A 6782-nucleotide genomic window follows, 5' to 3' on the forward strand; every position below is an offset into this window, starting at 1 on the left:
TGCGCCCCCGCCGGACTGAGCTCCGCGCGGCAGCCTCAAGCGGCGGGGCGGGGCCATGCAAATATATGCTAACGAGGCCAGCCGCCTTAAAGGGCCCGCGCCGCCCCGGACGCTGCGACCCCCGGCCCGCCCCGCCGTGTCCGCTAGGGAACTGGGTCCGCGGCATCACCGGGAAGGCGTTTCCCCGAGTGTCTCGGGACGCTCCTGGGGCGGCGGGGACGCGCGGGGTGGGCGCGGGGGCGGGGGTCCGGGGCGCCTGCGGGGAGCTGACCCTGACTCCCCTCTCCGGTCGCGCTCCGGGGCCAACCCCCGACGGCGCCGAGGCCTAGGTTCAGACCCGGGTTCAGGCCCCGGAGTCGCCGTCGCAGCGCAGCAGGTGGGCGCTTGGTGGAGCCCGCGGACCGCGGGAGAGGGAGGGTGGGGCTTGGGGGGCGCTGGGGACTGGAGGGCGAGGGCGAGTGTTGGGGGGGGCTGGGGTCCTCGGCGGAGGCTCTGCAGGGAGGATGTTAACTTATAACCTTTGTTGGAGTGCAGCGTGTGCCTGGCACATACCCAGGAGTTACATGAATAATTTCATTTACTCACAACCTTTATGAGATGAAAACTATGATTTCCATTTCGCAGACAAAGAAACTGAGGCCAAAGAAATGAAGTAACATATGGGAGGTCCTGGAGCGGGCAAGTGGCAGAGCCAGGGTCAGAGCCCGAGCAGGCGCTGGTGTGGACTGAACTCGTGCAAGCTACGTACAGGCTGCCCCGCGAGTGGGAGATCTTGGGAGAGGGCAGGGGGTGAGGTTCAAGGGTAACCCTTGCCTTTATTCAGCTTCTCCTCGTGCTGGACAGCATGGCTTCCCCTCCTTCCCAGGCCCTCCTGCTCCACCACCCCAAATCCCAGCTGGTACTGTCAGGACTGAGGTCTCATTCTATGGACAGGGAAACTGAGGCTCGGCCCCTTTTACCAGAACCGGTCTCAGGGAAGTGGTGCCCCTCCCCTCCTGTGAGGGCCGCCCCCACGCCCCTCCCCGGCTCCTTCCCTGGGTACTCTGGCCCATCCTGTCCCTGCTGCCCTCAGAGCCTCCCTGGCGCGGTCTGAACAGGGAGATTCCACACCTGCTTCAGATGACCTTGGTTCAGACTGATGGGATCACCTGCAGGAGGAGCCCTGGAGTGCGAGGACTTTCACAGCACATTCCGGATTGTTTTTTCTTTTCTTTTTTGCTCTGTTGCCCCGGCTGGAGTGCAGTGGCACTTTCTCGGCTCACTGTAACCTCCGCCTCCTAAATTCAAATGATTCTCCTGTCTCAGCCTCCTGAGTAGATGGGATTTCAAGCGTGCACAACCGCGCCCAGCTAATTTTTGTATTTTTAGTAGAGATGGGCTTTCACCATGTTGGCCACGCTGGTCTTGAACTCCTGACTTCAGGTGATCAGCCCGCCTTGGCCTCCCAAAGTGCTGGGATTACAGGCGTGAGCCACCGCGCCTGGCCTCATCCGGGATTTTGACCAAGTGCACCAGGACAACTTGGTTTCCAGAGCAGAGACCCAGCCAAAGTGGCTGTAAGTCAAGGAAAGGAAGCGTATGGGTATGGGCTCAGGAAACGGTGGCGTCCCAGCGTGTGCCAAAGTCAGGCAGGGCTGGACCAAGTCTCACAGCAACAGCGTCAGAACGCGGTTTCTCTCACTCCATCTCTGTGTGGGGCAAAGACGGCCCAGGGCAGCTCCCGTGCATCCTTCCCGCTCAGCAGGCCCAGCCAGAGACAGACTCCTTCTCAACCAACAGTCCCAGCGCCACCTCTCTCTGGATTCTGGGTCAGGAACTGATCGTGGGGCCGGGGGCAGGGAAGTGAGCTGAAGCCCTGGGCTGGAAGGGATTCTCTACAGGAAATCAGAGGTGCTGCAGTCAGAGGAAGGGAGGGAGGATGGTAGGCAAAGCTGGGTCGAGGGCTCAGAAGAGGCAATGCGGCCAGTGTCCCCACTGCGTCACGGGGCTCATACACATCTGAGACCTGGAACAGGACACTGTCGAGGGGCTGTAGCTCGGTGCTGGCAAGAGGCTTCACCGCGGGGCTTGCCGGCAGTGAAGGGAGACGGCTTGTTTATGGAGCCTGGGCAACAGTGGCTTGGGGTGTACAGACGTGAGAAGGGCCTTACAGGCAGGCCACGGTTCTCCCCAGAAAGGCCTGGTGGCAGCTGGTGAACTGGAGATGCTTGGTTAGACATTGGGAATTTGGCCTTCCTCAAAGCAGCTGCGTGGCACCATGGTTGCTGTGTTCTCTTCAAGCCTGCCACCCCATTCGGACGTCTGAAAGCGGCTGAGATCCAAGCCCCGCAAGAAATCGCTCTTCTCCCATCAGCTTTGCAACGCTGAAAATCATGATGGCACGGTGGCTCACACCTGTAATCCCAGCATTTTGGGAGGCCGAGGCAGGCGGATCGCTTGAGCTCAGGAGTTTGAGACCAGCCTGACGCATATGGTGAAACCCATGTTTGTACTAAAAATATAAAAAATAGCTGTGCATGGTGGTGTGTGCCTGCGGTCCCAGCTACTTGGGAGGCTGAGGTGGAAGGATCACTGAAGCACAAGAATTCCAGCGAGACAGAGGGAGACCCTGCCAAGAAAAAAGAAAGAAAGAAAGAGAGAGGGAGGGAAAGAGAGAGAGAGAAAGAAAGAGAAAGAGAAAGAAAGGGGAGGGAGAGAGGGAGGGAAGAAGGAAGGAAGGAAGGAAAAAGAAAAATCACGTATTATGTGTGGAGGAGGGTGTGGGGAGTGGGCACTCGGGTTCCTGGTACAGTCCCTCAGGAGGGCCACCAGGTAGCAGCTATTACGATTCAAGAAGCACTTGTTCTGCGGACAGAATTATTGGTGTCTGCTCTAAAGGAACACTCCCCTCTTTGCACGGGAAGGCTAATGTAAGCATGGTGTTGCAGCGTGATTTGTAATAGGAAAGAATTCAGAAACTGCCCACGTGCCCACCCATGGCCGACTGGCTGATCCAGGGCCATGTGTCCTAGGACATGGGTAGGGGCTGGAGTCCCACCTGCACCCTGTTTATGGATCCATGGCCTCAAAGTGGGGCCATAGCCCATGAGGAATCAGGCACCTTTCCAAGATGCACAAAGCTGCTGTGTAAGCTGGTGGCTGCCCTGGGCTGACCACACTGGGATATGTCCCAAAGACAGAACACTGCCTTGAAGCCAGGAAGAAGGGATTTGATCCAAGTGTATCAGCAGGGCCACTCAGACATATTGTTGGATTTTTTTCTTTTTTGAGATGGAGTTTTGCTCTGTCACCCAGGCTGGAGTGCAGTGGTGCGATCTCGGCTCACTGCAATCTCCGCCTCCGAGATTCAAGCGATTCTTCTGCCTCAGCCTTCCAAGTAGCTGGGATTACAGGCACCTGCCACCACGCCCAGCTACTTTTTGTATTTTTAGTAGAGACGGGGTTTCACCTTGTTGGCCAGGCTGGTCTCAAATGCCACACCTGACTTCAGGTGATCCACCCACCTTGGCCTCCCAAAGTGCTGAGATTACAGGTGTGAGCCACCGTGCCCGGCCTCAGACATATTGTTGAGCAAATTAAACAATTTATGAGAAACAAGAAAAGCAGAAAGCAGAAAAGACCCACAATAACCATATACTGTATTTATGTTTACCACGTGCACACACACACGTTGCATTACATCGTCTGAGCCCCTTGATCTAACCTTGCCTGCTATCCATCTCCCTTACCCTGCAATTTCCTTTAGAAAAGCCACCTTTGTCCCTGTCAGCCCAGGGTTTAGTGATGCTGCCCCATGCCTGGAGCATTAAACCCAGGCTGGGCCCATCAGCTCATTTCAGCCCCTGGCTGGAGACTCAGGTAGTGTTGTCTGTGGACCATGAAGATGGGCAAATGACAGGCGGGCACTATTGTTGGAGCTCTGTGGGGCACACACTTGGGGCTCCTAGCTGACATGAGGGTTCTAGGAAAGCCAGAGGTGCCCAGCCCTGGTTTGTAGCCATCCGGGTGCAGATACTGGTGGGCAGCTTTCAGGTGGCCCTGCCCACGGTTGCTCCTGTGGGAACCCAGGACCCTTGCGTCAGGCAGTGAGGAGGGGGTGCTGTGCCCCTGGTTGTATCACTCAGGGTGAATTGCATTCAAGGCTCTTTGCGTGTAAATGACAGGAAGCCCAATGCAGACAGGCCTGAGCACAAAGCACAGTGTTTGGCTTATGTCACCCGTGTCAGAGATGGGCCCTCCCTGGACCCTACGCCAGCCCCAGCCTGGTTGTTCTCCTCAGCCCAGCGTCTTCGAAGTCCTGGTTCCACGTCCTCATGCACTGGTACCTGGCTTCCGTGCTGCCACGAACACCACCAGTGGAGGTCCTCAGCCCCTTGTTGTTGACTTTTAAATGTTAATTAATTAATTAATTATTTTTGAGATGGAGTCTCGCTCTGTCGCCCAGGCTGGAGTGCAGTGGCGCAATCTCTGCTTACTGCAGCCTCCACCTCCTAGGTTCAAGCGATTCTCCTGCCTCAGCCTCCTGAGTAGCTGGGATTACAGGCACCTGCCACCACACCTGGCTAATTTTTGTATTTTTAGTAGAGACGGGGTTTCGCCATGTTGGCCAGGCTGGTCTCCAACTCCTTATCTCAAGTGATCTGCCCACCTCAGCCTCCCACAGTGCCGGGCTCACAGGTATGAGCCACTGTGCTTGGCCCACATTCTGTGCATTCCCCTGTGGCGGGCGCCTGGGCTGCCTTTGCGCTTCCATGGTGAACATGCCACACCCCCTTCCTGGCTGTGCCCCCTTCCTGGCTGCACCCCCTTCCTGGTAAACAATGCTCTTCCCTTTCTCAGCACCTCTTCGGCAGCATTTCAGCCCTGTATGAGTCCGTTCTCACACTGCTGCAAAGAACTACCCGAGACCGAGTAATTTACAAAGAGGTTTAACTGACTCACAGTTCCACAGGCTGTAGTGGAAGCGTGGCTGGGGAGACCTCAGGAAACGCTCAAGGCGGAAGGTGAAGGGGACACAGGTACGTCTCACGTGGCCAGAGCGGGAGAGAGCGAGCGAAGAGGGAAGTGCTACACGCTTTTATACAACCAGATCTCGTGAGAACTCAACTACCACGAGAGCAGCAAGGGGGAAATCTGCCCCCATGAGCCAATCGCCTCCCACTAGGCTCTCCTCCAACACACGGGGCTTACATTTCAACGTGAGATTTGGGCGGGGACACAGAACCAAACCACATCGACCCCACGCCCTGTAGCCCCGCATGGGTGGGTTCTGGGCCCCCTACTCTCAGCGTCCCCGAAGCTGATCTCCAGCACTAGAGCTGTACTCACCAGCTCCTCGTTGCTGTCTGAGCGCTGCCTAGGTTTGTCCCCTCCAGCCCAGCGCAGGTGCCCAGGCAGCCCAGGTGCAGGCCGGGCACTCACACCAGAGTCCAAGCCCAGCCGCCTCTCCGCATGCTCTCCACCTAGAAGCCTGGGTGCCTTATGTATGTATTTATTTATTTCAGGACAGCTGAAAATGCCTTTATCCCAGAAGTGCTCATTCTGAACAATAACGAGAAAACAAAATTAATCTCTTCATCTTGACTTTATTAAAGTTAACAAATATTGCCTTTGTAAATTTTTCAAATTCCTTAATTTCAGCTATTTGTTGCAGGGGAAATAATCTACTGTCACTTCGTACAGCATTTGGGGAAATTAGCTTTGAAGCCCCATCCTGGGAAACCCTGCGGCAGAGGGACCATGGGAGGCAGTGCCCCCCCGGGGCTCTGCAGATGACGCTGCATGCCCTGTCACCCACCTGTGTGCAACCGAGGTCGGCTTCTGAGGCCTCACTGCACCTGAGGTGCTTTCCCACTGGACCCAGGCTGTGGTGTGCGAGCAGGTTGGGCAGGTGGGTGGAGCCTTAGGCAGCTCGGCCACACCCTGGCAGGCTGGGGGTAGTTGTCCTTGCAGCAGATGCAGGCAGAACAGAACACAGGTGTTCCTAGTTGACAGACTTCTTTTTTTTTTTTGAGACGGAGTCTCACTGTCACTCAGGCTGGAGTGCAGTGGTGCGATCTCGGCTCAATGCAATCTCTGCCTCCCAGGTTCAAGCGATTCTCTTGCCTCAGCCTCCTGAGTAGCACGTGCCATCACACCTGGCTAATTTTTGTATTTTTAGTAGAGATGGGGTTTCACTATGTTGTCCAGGCTGGTCTTGAACCCCTGACCTCAGATGATCCACCCACCTCGGCCCCACAAAGTGTTGGGATTACAGGCGTGAGCCAACGCACCCAGCCCCTAGATGACATCTTTTGAGGCACGGTTTTTTTTGTGTGTGTTATTGTTTATTTTTTATTTCTATTTATAATATGAAAATACAGAACACTTCACAAATTTTTGTGTCATCCTTGAGCAGAGGCCATGCTAATCTCTGTGTGGTTCCAATTTTAGTATAGGTGCTGCTGAAGTGAGCACTCTGTTGTTTTTTAAAAATAAAGTTCTAAATTTTTAGAAGTTAAACTTACAGAAAATCTATAAAGAAAGGACAGTTCCCACGTATCTTTTTATTTTTTATTTTATTTTTTATTTTTGAGACAGAGTTTTGCTCTTGTTGCCCAGGCTGGAGTGCAGTGGCATGATCTCGGCTCACCACAACCTCCAGCCCCTGGGTTCAAGCAATTCTCCTGCCTCAGCCTCCCGAGTAACTGGGATTACAGGGATGCGCCACCACGCCCAGCTAATTTTGTATTTTTAGTAGAGACGGGGTTTCTCCATGTTGGTCAGGCTGGTCTCGAACTCCC

The 6782-nt window shown here is 55.0% G+C and overlaps 1 non-coding gene across 1 annotated transcript; it reads right to left on the reverse strand.

Moving 5' to 3' along the window:
- Positions 1-6352: 6352 nt before the first annotated feature.
- Positions 6353-6456, reverse strand: LOC116479859 (U6 spliceosomal RNA). Its single transcript, XR_004251145.1, has one exon. It is a non-coding gene; the product is annotated as a U6 spliceosomal RNA (small nuclear RNA).
- Positions 6457-6782: the final 326 nt, after the last annotated feature.

The sequence above is a fragment of the Hylobates moloch genome, unplaced genomic scaffold, assembly GCF_009828535.3.
Source record: "Hylobates moloch isolate HMO894 unplaced genomic scaffold, HMol_V3 SCAFFOLD_12, whole genome shotgun sequence".
Taxonomy (NCBI): domain Eukaryota; kingdom Metazoa; phylum Chordata; class Mammalia; order Primates; family Hylobatidae; genus Hylobates; species Hylobates moloch.